The sequence below is a fragment of the Macrobrachium rosenbergii genome, chromosome 50 (genome assembly GCF_040412425.1).
Source record: "Macrobrachium rosenbergii isolate ZJJX-2024 chromosome 50, ASM4041242v1, whole genome shotgun sequence".
NCBI lineage: Eukaryota > Metazoa > Arthropoda > Malacostraca > Decapoda > Palaemonidae > Macrobrachium > Macrobrachium rosenbergii.
The window spans coordinates 1,689,093-1,707,500 of NC_089790.1; the positions used below are offsets into that span (position 1 = coordinate 1,689,093).

The 18,408-nt window shown below is 37.4% G+C and overlaps 1 protein-coding gene across 3 annotated transcripts in view; it reads left to right on the top strand.

Moving 5' to 3' along the window:
* The window catches only part of LOC136832487 (high affinity cGMP-specific 3',5'-cyclic phosphodiesterase 9A-like), a 454,690-nt gene that overhangs the window by 54,917 nt on the left and 381,365 nt on the right, over positions 1-18,408 (top strand). The window lies entirely within an intron of this gene.

An 18,408-nucleotide genomic window follows, 5' to 3' on the forward strand; every position in this document is an offset into this window, starting at 1 on the left:
TTTTACTGCTGGCTTACTTTTGTTTTTACTGCTGGCAATACTTTTGTTTTTACTGCTGGCAATACTTTTGTTTTTATTGCTGGCAATACTTTTGTTTTTACTGCTGGCAATACTTTTGTTTTTACTGCTGGCAATACTTTTGTTTTTACTGCTGGCAATACTTTTGTTTTTACTGCTGGCAATACTTTTGTTTTTACTGCTGGCAGTGCTTTTGTTTATACTGCAGGCAGTGCTTTTGTTTTTACTGCTGGCAATACTTTTGTTTTTACTGCTGGCAATACTTTTGTTTTTACTGCTGGCGGTGCTTTTGTTTTTACTGCTGGCAATACTTTTGTTTATACTGCTGGCGGTGCTTTTGTTTTTACTGCTGGCAGTGACACCGTGATGTATCACTGTCCTCGTTCTTGGCTCCAGGAGCTTCTTACGTCTAAGAATAAACAAACGACCGTCACTAATAAAACCATTAGGATTCATATCAACTGAAGAATGTAATTAGTAGATCATACACCCTCACGTTCACAATTACGGCAGTTGCGATTGGTATGAAGAGTAAACCTTCTTTGCAGGCAATAATAATAATAATAATAATAATAATAATAATAATAACCGTCCCATAAGAAGAGCAATCTCCGTTATGGTAAGTAGGACAAGGATTACAAAGCGATCGCAGTGATATTCGATGCTTTTGGTACCCCTGTTACCAGGCGTGAATCAAAACAATGCTCGCGATATGGTAACACCTAAGGCCACGGGGCGTTTTCGTTCTTTTGTTTATCAGGTCTTTTTCTCTCTTTGCTTGTGTTTGTTTGTGAGTTTCCAGCGTTTAACTTTTTATATTGTTTTTAATAAGATTTTCGTCATTTATAAAGAGTAGTGCGGCGATAATGCAACGCGGATAAATGGACCACTTATTAAACATTCACTGGCAACCCCAACGTCCTTGTCTAGGTCTCTCGCGTTAACATTAGTTGTGTTTTTTTATTTTAGTTTTCTTTTTTTAAAGTGCGTTCCTTTTTTTTTTCGTTGAGTTGTTTATGCTGGCTAACTAACTAACTGCTAGCTCTCTTCACGAGTATTGAATTCGTTTGCTGAATTTATGCAGTCACAAGCAATAAATGTTGATTTGCATAATTTAGAAGTCACAACGAGATTAGGATTGTGCTTTTGCCTGAAGAGTTTGGAGGTAGTAAAAATGTTGTTGGCTTTTTGCAGCCGTTATTCTTGAGCTGAGAAAAGTACGTTAGGGCTCGGATCTGTCATGTTTAAGTGGGTTGAGGAATATAAATGTTCCGAATGATTATGAACGTTACAAGAATGTGTGTGTTATCCTCAATATATATATATATATATATATATATATATGTATAAATAAACATATCAATATACATATATATATATATATATATATATATATATATATATATATATATATATATATATATATATATATATATATATATATATATATATATATATATATATATATATAATTTTCTTGAGTATTAAGCCGCATTCACAAATAGCCTTTGCTCTGGAAGAACCTCTCAGCATTCGTTGCTACTTCCGTACTGTATATTATCGGATCATGAATGAACCCCTTTTGCAGAAAACTTTCACAACATAGTCCCTTCAAACATTTATACGGAGGGCTGGTCGTTTCTACCCTCCCATCCATCTCCCACCCCCCCTCCCACTTTCATACAGTGTCATTCACCTCCGTCTTCCTCGCACTCTTGGCTTCCTGGGTATTAATACCTTCCAGCACTTCTAGGGTTTCCTCCCCTTTCCTTCCTAGCTCTTCCAATTTATACGCTTTTCACCAGTCTGTCGTCTTTAATTCTTTCTACGGGACCAAACCATCTCCAGACAATCTGATCTATCCTTTCATCTATGTTAAAATTTTTAAAATTTCCACTTATCCTTACTTTTCACTTTTTAATATCTTGCATTCCACTTATAGTACAGGAAAGATATTTAAATTTTTTCCCCTTTTCATGTACATTCTGCCTCCACACTTTGCATCTACAAAGGAGATTTGGCTCAACAGACCCGTCTCTGGGTTCCATACACCGTTAAGCCGTTGCCTCTGACAGGGAGTGGCTTCTGAGAAAAGACAGGATGATGGTCACAGCTCATTCATACTTTAAACTGGTGAGCGTGGATTGAACCCCTCGTGCGGATAACTTCCACAACACTAGCATATACACACATATTTATATATATGTGTGTGTGTGTATAACTAAATCACGAAAATATGGAAAGTGATGAATACATAAATAAAGACAAAATCCACGAAGGAAAGACTGCTAAGTAAAGGACTACAAGTCGAAAGGCCTTGCAGCACTCCACTGTTACTCTTTCCTTCGTGGATTTTGTCTTTATTTATATATATATAGCTTTGTATCCTTGTTTTCCGGAGGACTTATGCTATCTTTCTTCTGAAAGGAGCCCATCTGTCATGCCTTAAGGGTCCAGAAAGATTGCGCGATGCTTTTTCTCTGTCGTGTGAAACTCTCCCACACTTTCTGTGGTTTCTCTCTCTCTCTGAGTGGATTTGTGTGTATACAGGATGTGCCAGTGTGTTTATCCATAGGTACAAATGTACTACAGAGCCAGTGGGTCTTGGTCTGGGCTAGAATAGGACGTCAGAAGGTCCAAGAGAGAGAGAGAGAGAGAGAGAGAGAGAGAGAGAGAGAGAGAGAGAGAGAGAGAGAGATGATTATAAAATTGATAAACTTATGCATTTGTTTTATAGAAAGGCACATTAATAAACATTTGTGAATAAATTTATGCGAATAATGTTCTCTCTATACACAATTATTTTCGAATATGCATTAAAATGATTAAGCATGCACAAGTATGCAAAATGATTTTGTGCTGCATTGATCCGCTATGCTTTTTCAGAGGTCACCAAGTTCACTGCTTTTTCAGAGGTCGCCAAGTTCACTGGTTTTTCAGAGGTCACCAAGTTCAGTGCTTTTCAAGGGTTACCATAATTCACTGCTTTTTCAGAGGTCATCAAGTTAAATGCTTTTCAATTGTCACCAAGTTCACTGCTTTTTCAGAGGCCACCAAGTTCACTGCTTTTTCAGAGGTCACCAAGTTCAGTGCTTTTCAAAGGTCACCAAGTTCAATGCCTTTCAAAGGTCACCAAGCTCACTGCTGTTTCAGAGGTCACCAAGTTCAGTGCCTTTCAGTTACTCGCTGTCAAGTACAACTCTTTCCACTAAGTGCAACTCGGTCGTCCAACTTCAACATTTTGTTCAGAGCTAGTCATTTGTTCCCTAATGCTGCTTCATTCACCAAGCTCTAGGTCTGTCTGCAACTTGGCACCGTGTTAGTGCTGCTTCACTTAAGGCAACTCTGCCAAGTGCAACTCCTTTCACCAAGTTCACCTCTAGTTCCTGCATACTCACTTGAAGACCTTCATAATGTCACCATTGAGAACCAGTTCACGATCATTCATTCACAAGACTAAACTGTTCACCAAAGACCTTTGTTAACTCGTGATTGGCTAATCATGCAACTATGCCGCATTCATCGAGTTCCATGCTAGCTCAAGGTTATGAATCAGATTTCATTCCTAGTTCAGTCCGCAAGATTATTATTTTCGCGTATACGAATTTCCACGTCAGCCCACTTCCAGCCAGTTATACGGTTAATGAAGTAATCTGCGTGGTTATGTGTTCACCAAATTTGTTATCTTTTTTCACATTCTTTTTTATCTGGATTTAGTTACATTTATTTTCTCTTGGTCACATTTTCTCTTGTCCAGAGATGGTCATTACTCTGAGGAAACCTGTTTGGTACGCGGTAATCTTTTGAAGACTGATGCCATGTTCTCTGTGGATATGTGCAGTAGGCAACAGCCACGATAGTGAAACTGTAGTAAGTGAAACTGTAGTAAGTGAAACTGTAGTAGTGAAACTGTAGTAAGTGAAACTCTAGTAAGGCAAACTTACGCAAGTAAGTGTCGGATGTTGCATTATCCCCCAGATATCAAGCGGATGACGCAACTACGTGGGTACAGATCAGTACAAGTGCCCGACGTACCCACGCTTTCAAGTTATTTTTTTTATATAAAGTTTTTCTTTTTATTTTTTTTTTTTTGTTTTTCACGCGGCCTACGACAGTTTTTCCATCTTTAGGACTCGTGTTTTTATTCTTAGTTTTATACTAGAACAAAAGTAGATTTTCTTGTTTCCAGTATTCGTTTTACGTTTCATTCGAACGCGCGCGCGCACACACACACACACACATACATATATATATATATGTATTTATGTATGTTTGTTTGTGCTATCGTTTCATTCACATGACTTTCAGTGCTTATTGCTTTATATTTTGTGATTGACTTAAAAAATGTCTTATATATAATATATTTCGCTTTTCATGGACATTTTCAATCATAGTTTTCCTTATAAGACAAATAACCTATTTTAGATTATCCTTCCTGACCTTACTTGGCTTTTTAGCTTTCTGTAAAAGAAAACTATTAAGATGGCTATTTGTCTGTCCGTCCGCACTTTTTCTGTCCCCCCTCAGATCTTAAAAACTACTGAGGCTAGAGGGCTGCAAATTGGTATGTTGATCATCCACCCTTCATCCATCAGGCATACAAAATTGCAGCCCTCTAGCCTCAGTAGTTTTAATTTCATTTAAGGTTAAATTTAGCCATAATCGTGCGTCTGGCAACGCTATAGGACATGCCATCACCGGGCCATGGCTGAAAGTTTCAAGGGCCTGGGCTCATACAGCATTATACCAAGACCACCGAAAGATAGATATATTTTCGGTGGACTTGATTATTCGATGTACAGAAAACTCGATTGCGCCGAAGAAGCTCCATTTTTTTTTTACTTGTTATATTTGCAGATACATCGTCACGTGGGCCTTCACAGCCGTAACAGCCATTGGTACTTGTGCAGCATTAGGGAGATGACCTTTTTATTATAATGGCAAAGCAGTCTACGTGACTGCTGGGCTCTCTCTCTCTCTCTCTCTCTCTCTCTCTCTCTCTCTCTCTCTCTCTCTCTCTCTCTCTCTCTCATGCATAGTGAGCCAAGTGTAAAAGTTCCATGAGATAGGAAGACAGATTTGCCTGTATAATACTTTGTTTTTATTGTGCATACATATATAAATATATATATATATATATATATATATATATATATATATATATATATATATATATATATATATATATATATATATATATATATATATATATAATATATATATATATATATATATATATATATATATATATATATATATATATATATATATATATATATATATATATCTTGGAGAAAGTGTTAATGTAGTTGAATCTTTCAAATACTTAGAAACAGTGGCATCCAGCACCGATCATCTTGAATTTCGATTCAGTCGAAAACCAAAAGAAGCTATTGGGGAAGGTGGACAGACTGAATAAGGGCTGGAATTGAATTAGACTGAAATTACATGAAAAAAAATTAAAAATTACACACAAAAAATTATAAACAAAAAAATTAAGTACGATCTGCATTGCTGTACGCACTGGCATTTTGGTATAACATCGGAACTGTATCTAAAGGATTCCATCGATTGGAGAAATAAATCTTTAGGAGAAAGTCACGAATCAGATGGAAGGTAGATATAGAAATGATACCATGAAAGACATCACATAAGTTTCTGATGTAGATGGGATAATGATGGGGTGGAGATGGAGGTGGCTTGGACATGGCTTTCTCGCAACCCAAGGGAGGATAAGTATGTGATATTATCTTATGGGCTTCTGTTGGTAGTACCAGAAGAACTATGGGAAAGGGGTGGCTGAAGAAAATATATATATATATATATATATATATATATATATATATATATATATATATATATATATATATATATATATATATATATATATACATACTTCACACTGTTACCGATAAAAAAGAGAAAATTGTTTCTCTGATCTACTTAAGCCCTGATAGAGAAAGACTTAAGAGTGGAAAGACTGAGAAAAGAGAGAATTTTATCATTGAAACTGATATTTCCTCATTCCAGTCACATTGCTTCAATATAGAAATCAGGAGTCAGGTATTATCCACCTTTGCATATGAAATGAAGAATACTTTAGCAGCAAGACAAACTAAAAAGTGAGAGAGAGAGAGAGAGAGAGAGAGAGAGAGAGAGAGAGAGAGAGAGAGAGAGAGGCTGCAGTAAAATTTTCTGGCAACGGATAAATTCCTGAAAGATTAATATTACAATGTTGGACGAGATTATGGAGCTAGGAAGACAGATATTTGGATGATGAAATTCATGCTTTCATTTGATGCGTTTACTTTGTATTCCTCAGAATAACAGGCAAAATTTCATTAGGAGAACAATGGATATTAACTTTGGAGATTCTGTTCTTTTTAGGAAAAATAATGGTCCAGATTTTGTTACAGTATAAATGGCAAAACTAGCTAGAATTAGGGAAACTGTAAAAGACTTATCATTCTCTCGAAAGAAAAGCATTCTTTTCCCTTTTCAGGTAGCAATGACCCCTAACAAGAATAAAAACAAGCCTAATATTATTTTGAGCCATTATTGCATTAATGGGTGATGGAAATACGCTTGGGCCTGGTTACTTATTTCCATGATTTCTTCAGTTTCTTGGGGATTTAACCTCATTCTGTTTAAAAGTCTTCGTCAGTGCGTTTTGAGTAATTTCTAATGAACACATCTGCTGTTGTTAAAGTTTACCTAGGTTTGAGCTTACGACTGATTGACCGAATTCGTGATAATTCAGTTCATAGGAATGAGGGGTCAGTGATCATTTCAGTTACAACCACAACAATATAAGGATATTAGATTCTTAATTTTTTTTTTTGAATCAGATGAAGAGGAGACGAATTGTCTCGATGCAGTATGATGTGACTTTATTATATTTATTGTGAGATCATTGACAAGATGAGAAATCTTTAAGTTACTAAAAATCCTTTTTTTTTTTTTTTGAGATTCGCGAGAAGAGATCGTTCTGAATTCTGCGAGCCATTTAAGAGGCTACGAAAATACGAGATTTGACAAGTAACAGGCATTCATGATCCATTTCGACCAGGTTGTTTTAAGCAAGCTCCATCAGGTAAAAAAAAAAAAAAAAAAAAAAAACTAAAACGAAACGCGGACGTTCATACAAAAACAAAGAAAGCTGTGTGTGTGTGTGTGTGTGTGTGTGTGTGTGTGTGTGTGTGTGTGTGTGTGTGTGTGTGTGTGTGCTTTCACGTCCACCCAGAAGACGAAGAGGCGCAGGGTCTGACAATTATCCCCTGAAGTTTGTCCTTTAATCATGAGAATGTCAAGGATGTAAAGTATTTGATGATACAGAAGAGTGTATAGCCTTCCCACGAAGACTTGAGTGACACGAAGGCCCTTTCCACACAAGAGCAAAGAGGGAAATTATATAGTAGCTATATACTTTCGTACATCAGCAGCTCGCGGTCCGCTCATCATTCTGACTATGCAAACGACTCGTTCTTCTCTCTCTCTCTCTCTCTCTCTCTCTCTCTCTCTCTCTCTCTCTATATATATATATATATATATATATATATATATATATATATATATATATATATATATATATATATATATATATATATATATTATATGGTAGCTATATTTTCAAAGCTTGGCTCATAATCCACTCATTCTTGCTATGCAAACGACTCGTTCTTCTCTCTCTCTCTCTCTCTCTCTCTCTCTCTCTCTCTCTCTCTCTCTCTCTCTCTCTCTCTCTCTCTCTCTCTCTCTCTCTCTCTCGAGTATAGAGCTGTGATATATATATATATTTATCTATATTATATGATGTAGTTAGGGAATTTATTTCTGGTGATAGAAATTCATTTCTCGCTATAATATGGCTTATATTCCACAATCACTCTTAGGTCCCGTTGCTAAGTAACCAGTTGGTTCTTAGCTCTAAAATAAGTGTAATCCTTCTCTCAGCCTCTAGGAGAGCTGTTAATCAGCTCAGTGGTCTCTCTAAAACTACTCTCTCTTAACTCTCTCTTTCTTTATAGTTATATATATATATATATATATATATATATATATATATATATATATATATATATATATATATAGAGAGAGATATAGATATATATAAGAGAGAGAGAGAGAGAGAGAGATTTTTTCGCACAAAGAACGAGGTAAGTTCCAAGACACTTCAATCCAGGAGGCATCAGGCCGTTGATCCTCCCTGCCTGATTCTGGTTGGTATTCTCTTGGTACAAAATATCCCTGGTGTTACCATCACGTGTCTGAGAGAGAGAGAGAGAGAGAGAGAGAGAGAGAGAGAGAGAGAGAGAGAGAGAGAGAGAGAACCTCCAGTGAAAAGAGTTACAGTCTTCGAGTTTGGGATCAAAGATAAAAAAAAAAAATGGAATTTGACATCCCCCGTAGGCGGTTAGTGCCCGTCAGTGCGCCTCATACGGTTCACTGTAGGCATTACTTAAGGTTCATTGCAGCGTCCCTTCGGCCCCTACCTATAGCTGCAACCCCTTTCATTCCTTTGACCGTACATCCGTTCATATTCTTTTTCTTCCATCTTACTGTCCACGCTCTCCTGACAATTGTCCCATAGTGCAACTGCGAGGTTTCAAAACTTTTTACTGTCAATTTCCGTTTCAGCGCTGAATGACCTCGTAGGTCCCATCGCTTTTTTGGCCAAAGTTCTGTATTCTATTCTGTTCGTGACTAACATCGAAAGATTCGATGGACGTAAATGATTGATCACAGAAAGTGTGATGACGGTGTATCACTCCAGTGACGTCATACTTTACATTTAAGGGTTTAGCTCTCAAGTCCGCATGCTGTTATAAAAACTATGTCGATTTGTAAATTTAGTCCTGAAAACGTCGCCGATAGCCGAGGAAGCAAACGTGAATAGTATTTCCTCATTGCTGAGAAGCTTAACTGAGGAGAAAAAGAAGTACAGATAGATTCAAGGTCTAAATGAAAAGATAGTCTCTGCAAATAATGCCGTCGTCGACTCTAATAGAAATTGCTGACGAGAGAAAAGTCGACTGAAAAAGCCACTGTAACAAGAGCGAGGACAAACCGAGAGATCTGGGCGATCTTGAGTCTCTTATTCTTTTGAATATAATAACTTAAACGTACGAAGTTCTGATGTCTCCAAAACGAGAAGAAGAAAACGTTGTTCAGCATTAATATATTGCGCTCGAGTCTTTATTTGTATAACTTCAGAAAGGTCACAATCCATAATTTAGCAAGTTCCTTCATATTTCATAATTCGTTTTAACCTCAGCAAGTAAAAGTTTTGTCACCTTCAAGTCTTGCTTGTCGGTCTCTTTGTCTGGGGAAAATTGAAGACCAAGAATTTAATAAATTTTTAGAGATTGCTGCTGTCACGGCGAGGGACAGGCTCTTGTGGTGTACGTGGTGTTCCGATCCAGATTTGGATCTAGGTTCGAATTTATAAACTCATTATGTAAACAAGGATTAGTAGACGTTCACAGGTATTAAGTGTTAATGAATTTCCTATCCTATAAACACTCAGACACACACACACATATATATATTATATGTATGTATGTATGTATATATATATATATATATGTGTGTATGTAGGTATGTATGTAAATGTGTGTGTATTCCACTTCCGTGTCTTTTCCTCCATAGTGGAGGGAGCCTCATGTGTCACCTTTCCAGCTCCTAACAGTTATTTGATGCTTGCTCCATATACCTTTCTTCATCCTACATGCGACCTACAGTCGATTAACTACCACGTGCGCCAAACGATGACTCACACCAAAGCGAGAGACTCGCATTTACTGTCTGTCCCCAGAAGAAATGAAAATGGACCAGAATTGGCTCTATACAATTTATTGATTCACACTCAGCCAACTTTAACTCATCTCCCATATTTGGAGAATGAAATCTTAATGTATTTTCCCCCGAGATTTATAAGGATGTGTGGTCGATTCTCCTGAGTCATACGAGGATACGTGATTGCATCAATACAGCTGTCATTCTTGTCGCTGAATCACTTTGGTAATCGTAGGCGTGATTATTATTTTGAGCGTTATTATGGTTATTGATTTTGTGACTTTAGGCGATGTATGAATAAGGGTTTGTTACGTCAAAGCCCATCTTAAGAATGCTTACGGAGATACGAAAATGTAAGGGGAGGTATTGCCATGACCATCAGCAAGCTTTTGCAGTATTGCCACTTTCAGTTTTTGTCAGAATTGGGTTTGTACTGAAAACCAGGAGAGCTGATGTATTATTTATTTTGGTATTACATGCTAAAGGCTCTTGAGGAGATATCTAAATCGATCAGTACATGTTCATTTATATTTATTTATTAGTATCGTAGCTTTATAACATGTTTGTAACTTTGATGTTCTACCGGTAATGAAGTCCATATTGAAATGTAACAAAATCCTGAAAGAGAAAATAAATTGCAACATAGTGTACTTGATAGAAATACCTTTCAATTACATAAATATTAACCTCATTTTTGGCGGACATTTAAATCGGTTTTCGTATATTGCTTGGGTATCGATAAATAGAAGATTGTATAGGTTTTTTGCTGTTACGGACTCTCAGAATTTCGAAGTTTGAGCCAAGAGGCAAAATAACCCGTTGAATTACCCTCATGCTTCTTGCCTCTCCTTCCAAGGTGGGATTCTTATCACTTCCTTTTTTTCGAGTGTGCGGTTTTCCTAGTATCTACAGCCTTCTTTTTCCTAAGTGGTTGAGCTGCCTCTTCCTGAGATTGCATATTTTTATTGGTTACCATAACATTCCCTCTCTTGAGTGGCGGGTCTGTCGTTCATAAATCCACCTTCTCCCATTTCTTCAATGAGATGTTCTCATTAGATAAAAGTGTACAAAGGGTTTGATGAATAATATTTAACAAAATGAAAAATAGTAGTACCTTAGTTTGCTCTTCGCCAAGGAATATTGGCATATTTTTTAGTCTTCGCGGGATATTTATTATGTTACCACTTGACCGAGTTTTAAATCTCTTAACCAGAGATTATCTCTTCGGGGGGAGGAATTAATTTCAGCATTTCCTCATTTTTTATTGCAAAACGACGTGACTACTCAAGTTTCAGAAACTGCACATTCGCTTTGGATTTGGTCCATCAGTTTAATGGCATTCCAAACATTCGCTGAATCCCTGTCAATTGCACTTTCTGTCACCTCTGTTTTTGTGAAGCGAAACTGCAGTAAAAAAAAAAAAAAAAAAGGTTCGGTTTTCATTTTAGTAAGATCATCTGATTAATGAATGCCAAATATTTACCAGTGATCTCCCCCGAAAGAAGGAGCTTAGCATTCGAGTGATGTATACTCATGGTGATGCATGCAGATTATTATTTTTTTATATATCTTTAAGTTTGCTAAGAAGAGACACTTTTCCTTTTTTCGTTACTTTTTAAAGGTGACTCTCGTTGGAGTAATACGCTAGAATGTTATGGCAGCTCTCTAGTTCTGTAGCTGTGTCCGGCCTCAGGACTGGTATTTTACTTTTCATGGATTGGGGAGGGGTGTAATCTGGTGCTTTTATCTGTAAAATGGCCGCCGACCTCGCCGAAAATGGTAAGACTGCCTATTGAAACATACGCGATGATGAAAGTTTGGAATACGAAAGAGGATGAGAATTCCAAAACTGTAGTCAGTTCCCAGCCTGCGTCTTGAGTTCTGTCAATGATTATACAGACCTGTTTTGTATACCGTACTTTTAAGGAAAGCATTGTTAATTATGGAGCCTAGGGAGCATTTTAGAATGAGTGAAGACAGTCAGCATTCATAGTTTTTTCAGATTTTTTAGGATAATGAACTGGATAATCCTTCCGGGAGAATTACGGGTAGATGAGTCAGGTGCATCACAATCAGTCCATTTGTTGACCAAAATAATTCCGTGTAGTTGTTTTTACTGAATCTGAGGTTAATACTTTTACACTTTTTTTTTTTTGCTCTGAAACTTTCGTTTCCTTATCGAGATCTTATCATGTTTCTGATCTTATCTTCTTCCTAATCTGGAGTCTTTGAAATTGAACTTGCTCTGTATTAGCTTTTGAAGAAGAAGCGGAGCAGAATGAAATAAATAGGGCAATAGCACACCACCGAGTGTGAAGGCATACCAAGAATATGAGAAATATCAACAGACCTCCATTAATAAACAGTAGTGGAAGTTCTGTATAGACGAATCTAAGTCGTAGACCATACTTCATTCCAGATGTTTCCTGGTAACATATCCAACTTCTTCGAACGGAGTTCATTTGACACCTGATTGATTTTCAGGTAATTATCAAAAGTGCAGACATTCTGAGGAGCCGGATCTATATATAGGATTTGATTAGAATGAGGTCTTTGTCGTTGCAACTCTTTTGGTAAACGCTTCATTTAAGCGAACGAGCGCTCTCATTACATTTCTTTATTAAGGTTCTTATATATACAGATTGTCCTTGAAATGTGTCTTTATATAGGATTTGATTAGAATGAGGTGTTTGTCGTTGCAATTCTATTAGTAAACACTCCATTTAAGCGAACAAGCGTTCTCATTACATTTCTTTGTAAGGTTGTAATTTATACAAATTGTCCTTGAAATGTGGCATTGAAATTGCAGTGACCCAAACTTGATTGAGGGTTTCAAAAATGTTGGAAAGCGAGCTGTTAATTATAAGATGTGTGTGTGTGTGTGTGTGTGTGTGTGTGTGTATTGTTTATGACGGGGCCTATTTGTGGTCCTGGAAATAATTTAAATTGTTTTAGGACATACATTTATCAATATGCATTCCCAGTGGAACGTTTTAAAAATAACCAGATTTGATTCCACAAGTGGGTCATCTTTCTAAGCACCCACTGAATTAGACATTCACATCAATTTTTGAATGTCATGTATAACAGGATTTTAGCTTGTCGTTTTGGATTTTAGACTTTCCTAAAACTTGAAAGTGAATTTAGTATAAGTAGCGTTTAGAAATTCTGATTTACAGCATTTACAGCTTGCACCAAATCTTGCGAGAAATGTTTACAAAGCATTACGAATGATTTTCATCTTAGGTTTAACTGATATTCACCTGCGCTTCGCTATTGCATTGATGAACGAATAGCTTGATCAATTAGGTAATCTATTCACATTTATCTGTTTCTTTAGTTCCAGAAGGATACATCCTCGTAGTATCCTTAACTGCGTTGACAGCCTCGGCAGGATTAGAGCCTCATTCTCGTGTGTATTCAAGGATTAGGCAGAATAGAAAAAAGGAGAAATTATATTATTACATTTCGTTTGACGCGAAACGTAATTTTCTTTCCGTGGAACTCATTCCGAGAGGATGTAGGGTTTAAGGAAAATTGGATTCCTGGAAGAGTTAGGCTTCCAGGAATTCCAGCGCCGCCATCATTCGGCGGATGGTCAGATGATTACTCGTGCAAAGGTTCCAGCAGCTAGTCTTTTACCGGAGCCCGCGTAATTAGGGGAATGATTTTGGAAAAGTAATTGGCTAAGTGGAGAAGGAATGGTTTAAAGACGGAATCACGCATGCGCGGACGATTTCGATCAGTAATTTTTTTTGGGGTGGGGCGGGCGGCGGGAATGTTGGTTTTGGTTTATCCAGAAAGTTAGGCGTTGATTATTGCGAAAATTAGACGCGAATTTGGTCTCATGATTGGCAAAACTTATTTTCATTTTTACTCTCTGAAGGCAAAACTTACTTTCATTTTTACTCTCTCAAGGCAAAACTTACTTTCATTTTTACTCTCTTGAGGCAAAACTTACTTTCATTTTTACTCTCTCAAGGCAAAACTTACTTTCATTTTTACTCTCTTAAGGCAAAACTTACTTTCATTTTTACTTTCTTGAAGCAAAACTTGCTTTCATTTTTACTCTGAAGGCAAAACTTACTTTCATTTTTACTCTCTTGAGGTAAAACTAACTTTCATTTTTACTCTCTTAAGGCAAAACTGACTTTCATTTTCACCCTCTTAAGGCAAAACTGAGTTTCATCTTAAGGCAAAACTTACTTTCATTTTTACTCTCTCAAGGCAAAACTTACAGTCATTTTTACCCTCTTAAGGCAAAACTTCCTTTCGTTTTACATTGCTGTAAAGTAATATCTCCCACATCAAAACGCCGTCAAGAGAAGAAGGAAGATCCATTTCCACCTTATCGATTCCACTCGCCCTTCCATCTCCGTTGAAAGTATCCAGACTTGGGGGCCAGTGCCATTCAGCGTCATTGGCGGGGCTTCCTTACGGACTCATTGTCCTACCTCTCCCTGCCCTCCCCTCCCCGAGGTTGAATGAAGCGGCGAAGTGCAATTTTCGCCTAATACTTTGAGCGACCCCTGTGAAGTTCCCGGTGTCGTCGATAGAATTATTTGGCTGGCGGGTGGAATGGGAGCGATCACGGCCGGCACATGATTAACTTGAGATCTATATATATATATATATATTTGGAAAGTGTTATTGAGGGAGAAAGAGGGTTAATTACCTGTAGAGTGGGTCCGGACCTTCGGGAGTAGAGAGAGAGAGAGAGAGAGAGAGAGAGAGAGAGAGAGAGAGAGAGAGAGAGAGACACAGGTGGTATCAAGTATCACAGAGAGAGAGAGAGAGAGAGAGAGAGAGACGATGGTATGAAGTATCACACACACACGCACACACACACACAAAGAGAGAGAGAGAGACTGTGGTATCAAGTATCACAGAGAGAGAGAGAGAGAGAGAGAGAGAGAAAGGGTTGAAATTCCTACAAATCTGAGGAATTTCTTAGTTTCTACTTTGAGAGAGAGAGAGGATGTTTGGAGCATCACAAAGAGAGAGAGAGAGAGAGAGAGAGAGAGAGAGAGAGAGAGAGAGAGAGAGAGAGACGGTGGTATGTAATATCACAGAGAGAGAGAAAGAGAGAGAGAGAGAGCGATGGCATCAAGTATCGTAGAGAGAGAAAGAGAGAAAGGATGGTATGGAGCATCACAAAGAGAGAGAGAGAGAGAGAGAGAGAGAGAGAGAGAGAGAGAGAGAGAGAGAGAGAGAGAGGCTTCAAGTAGTCAGCCTACAAGATGGAAACTAATGCGAAATCTGCCAGCGACAGAAACGTTCAAACGAATTGCCGCTTCTGTACCCAGGCCGTCGGAAGCGGATTTGACATTTCGGTAGATGACTCGATTAAGTGAGGTGCCTGGCCGGATCAGGAGGACCACTGGTGCCAGGCATACAAGTATCCTGTAGTAGGGAAATGATTCAAAAATGTGCGATTGGACTTGCTCGGGTAATTTGCTTCTCCTATTTTTTTTGGTAGGATGGAAAGGTCTTAAATGATAGGAGTATATCTCTCATAAACTTATGAGGTACGCGAAGTCAAGCGGTTCTCTCTCTCTCTCTCTCTCTCTCTCTCTCTCTCTCTCTCTCTCTCTCTCTCTCTCTCTCTCTCTCTCTCTTGTTTAAAGTGCGACCCGGACCTCTCTCTCTCTCTCTCTCTCTCTCTCTCTCTCTCCTTTATTTAAAGTGAGCCGGACCTTCTCTCTCTCTCTCTCTCTCTCTCTCTCTCTCTCTCTCTCTCTCTCTCTCTCTCTCTCTCTCTCCTTTATTTAAAGCGAGCCGTACCTTTCATTTCCACTGATTAGACCCCAACTGTAGAGAAAGAAAACGTAAATCGTCAGATTACTTGTTGAAAACCACGAAACCTGCGACTCATTAACAGGAGGTAACTTTTTAGAGACAGAACCTGCAAGATTAGCTCAACGCATCACTTCGCAAAGTAGTGATGAAGGTTATAGGCTGCCACTTCCACATTTACCTTATTTATCTGTTTGTGAGTCGTTTTCGATTTTCTTTACTTCATCCTATGTGTCCATTTCCTTTCGTCCTTGATTTTTTTATTATTGCAGAATCCATTAATTTTGTGGTGACATTCATTCCTACAACGTTTTCTTCGATCTCTTGCTGTATTAATTCCTTTTTCATCACAGCTGTTTGTCTAGTGTTGATGTTCCTCCTTAAGGTCTTTTTCATTTATTCCGTGAAGTTTATTCATATTTTTTTATCCTACCTTACGTGTCTGTGTGGTGCGGATTCTACGATACTGTCCTTTTTAAAAAAATTTTTTTTAGGATATTTTACACGGTATTTTTTTTAATTACTTCCTAAGCTTTTTTCCATTTTATTTATCATTACCCGAGATGTTCGTTTCGGATGAGGCTCTTACAATTTCCTTTTTTCTCTCTCTTTTTCTAATCTTTCCTCTTTTCGTTTCCATTTTTCATAGACGTCCATTTCTGCCGAGGATCTGACCTACACTTTTTTGTATTCCATTGAATTCTTTCCTTTTTTTATCTTTAACTTTTTCATCTGGATGCTCATTTCTGTTGAAATTCTTACTTGAAATTTCCCCGTACAGTTTTTTTTAATCTTTTTTTATACAGCTAAGATGTCTCTTTCTGATGAGGTCCATGCCTACTACCGCTCTTTTTTCTCCCTGAAACTTCATAACATTTTAAAAATTTTTTTAAATTTATTTTTTTTCCATTCTACATCCCCATTTCTCGAGAGGTTTGAAAGAGGAACTCAGAGTCATGCGGTGCTGATTCATTAGAAGCTCACGGCAGGCGCCAGTATTTTTTCGTCGGGCATATAATCATGTTCATGTCAATGTACGAGTGTGTATAGATGTGTGCATGTTTTTGTGGTCGTCCCGCCCGCCGTAGGTCGTGATTTCTGTGTTAGAGAGGCATCTTGCTTATAGGCTTGAGTCATCTCTGTAAACGTATTTCTCATTAGTTGGTTCTTTTATCTGTGTTTTTTTGACGGCGTCGTATCTACACTCCTCTGTAAATTTCGTGTGGTGTTCTTTCAAGTCCTGTTCTTTCATCTGTGCTTAATCTCGTCTTTATCTGTGACCGTGTCCCCTTCTGCTTCATAAAGTCCTGTTCTTTTCATCTGTGCTTAATCTCGTCTTTATTTATCTTCCATGACTCTGAAAATAGCGCTTGAATCGGCCCATCTACCAATTTTTTTTTTTCTTTTATTAGTGTTTCTACCAAATTAACAAACCTATTGTCAGTGCTTTGAAATGTTTCTACCAAATTAACAAACCTACCATTGAATCGGGGCGTTTGAATCGCCATCAAATACCATTGGATACTTCCAAATTAAGAAAACCTACCATTGAATCAGGGCTTTTTTTTTTTTTCAGGTTTTGAAATATGTTTCTACCAAATTAACAAACCTACCATTAAATCAGGGCTTTGAAATATGTTTCTACCAAATTAACAAACCTACCATTGAATCAGGGCTTTTAAATATGTTTCTACCAAATTAACAAACCTACCATTGAATCAGGGCTTTGAAAGATGTTTCTACCAAATTAACAAACCTACCATTGAATCAGCTTTGAAATATGCAAATTTTTAAATATGTTTCTCCCAAATTAACAAACCTACCATTGAATCAGGGCTTTGAAAGATGTTTCTACCAAATTAACAAACCTACCATTGAATCAGGGCTTTGAAATATGTTTCTACCAAATTAACAAACCTACCATTAAATCAGGGCTTTTTGTTTCTACCAAATTAACAAATATTGTTTTAAATACCAAATTAACAAACCTACCATTGAGTCAGGGCTTTGTTTCTCCCATTGAAAGTTTGAAATATCTTTCTACCAAATTAACAATCCTACCATTGAATCAGGGCTTTGAAATATGTTTCTACCAAATTAACAAACCTACCATTAAATCAGGGCTTTTAAATATGTTTCTACCAAATTAACAAACCTACCATTGAATCAGGGCTTTGAAATATGTTTCTACCAAATTAACAAACTTACCATTGAATTAGGGCTTTTAAATATGTTTCTCCCAAATTAACAAACCTACCAAATTGAATCAGGGCTTTGAAATATGTTTCTACCAAATTAACAAACCTCTACCAAATTAACAAACCATTGAATTAAGGGCTACCATTGAAAGATGTTTCTACCAAATTAACAAACCTACCATTGAATCATGTTTCTCCCAAATTAAGCATTTGAAAGATGTTTCTACCAAATTAAGAAACCTACCATTGAATCAGGGCTTTGAAATATGTTTCTACCAAGTTAACAAACCTACCATTGCATCAGGGCTTTTAAATATGTTTCTACCAAATTAACAAACCTACCATTGAATCAGGGCTTTTAAATATGTTTCTACCAAATTAACAAACCTACCATCGAATCATACAGAACGAATCAGAGCGATTCCGCCAACGAGGAAGGAAGTCTGGAAAGGATTTTCAAAACGGTGAAGGAACTGCTAATTAGAAAGGCTAATTATGTTCTGAATAGGCCCTCTGAGTCGAGATAGTTTGGACATTGATGAAATTACGAGCCGCGCTGTTTCCGAGAAATGAGTCCTGATTATGGAGGGAAGTTCGCGGC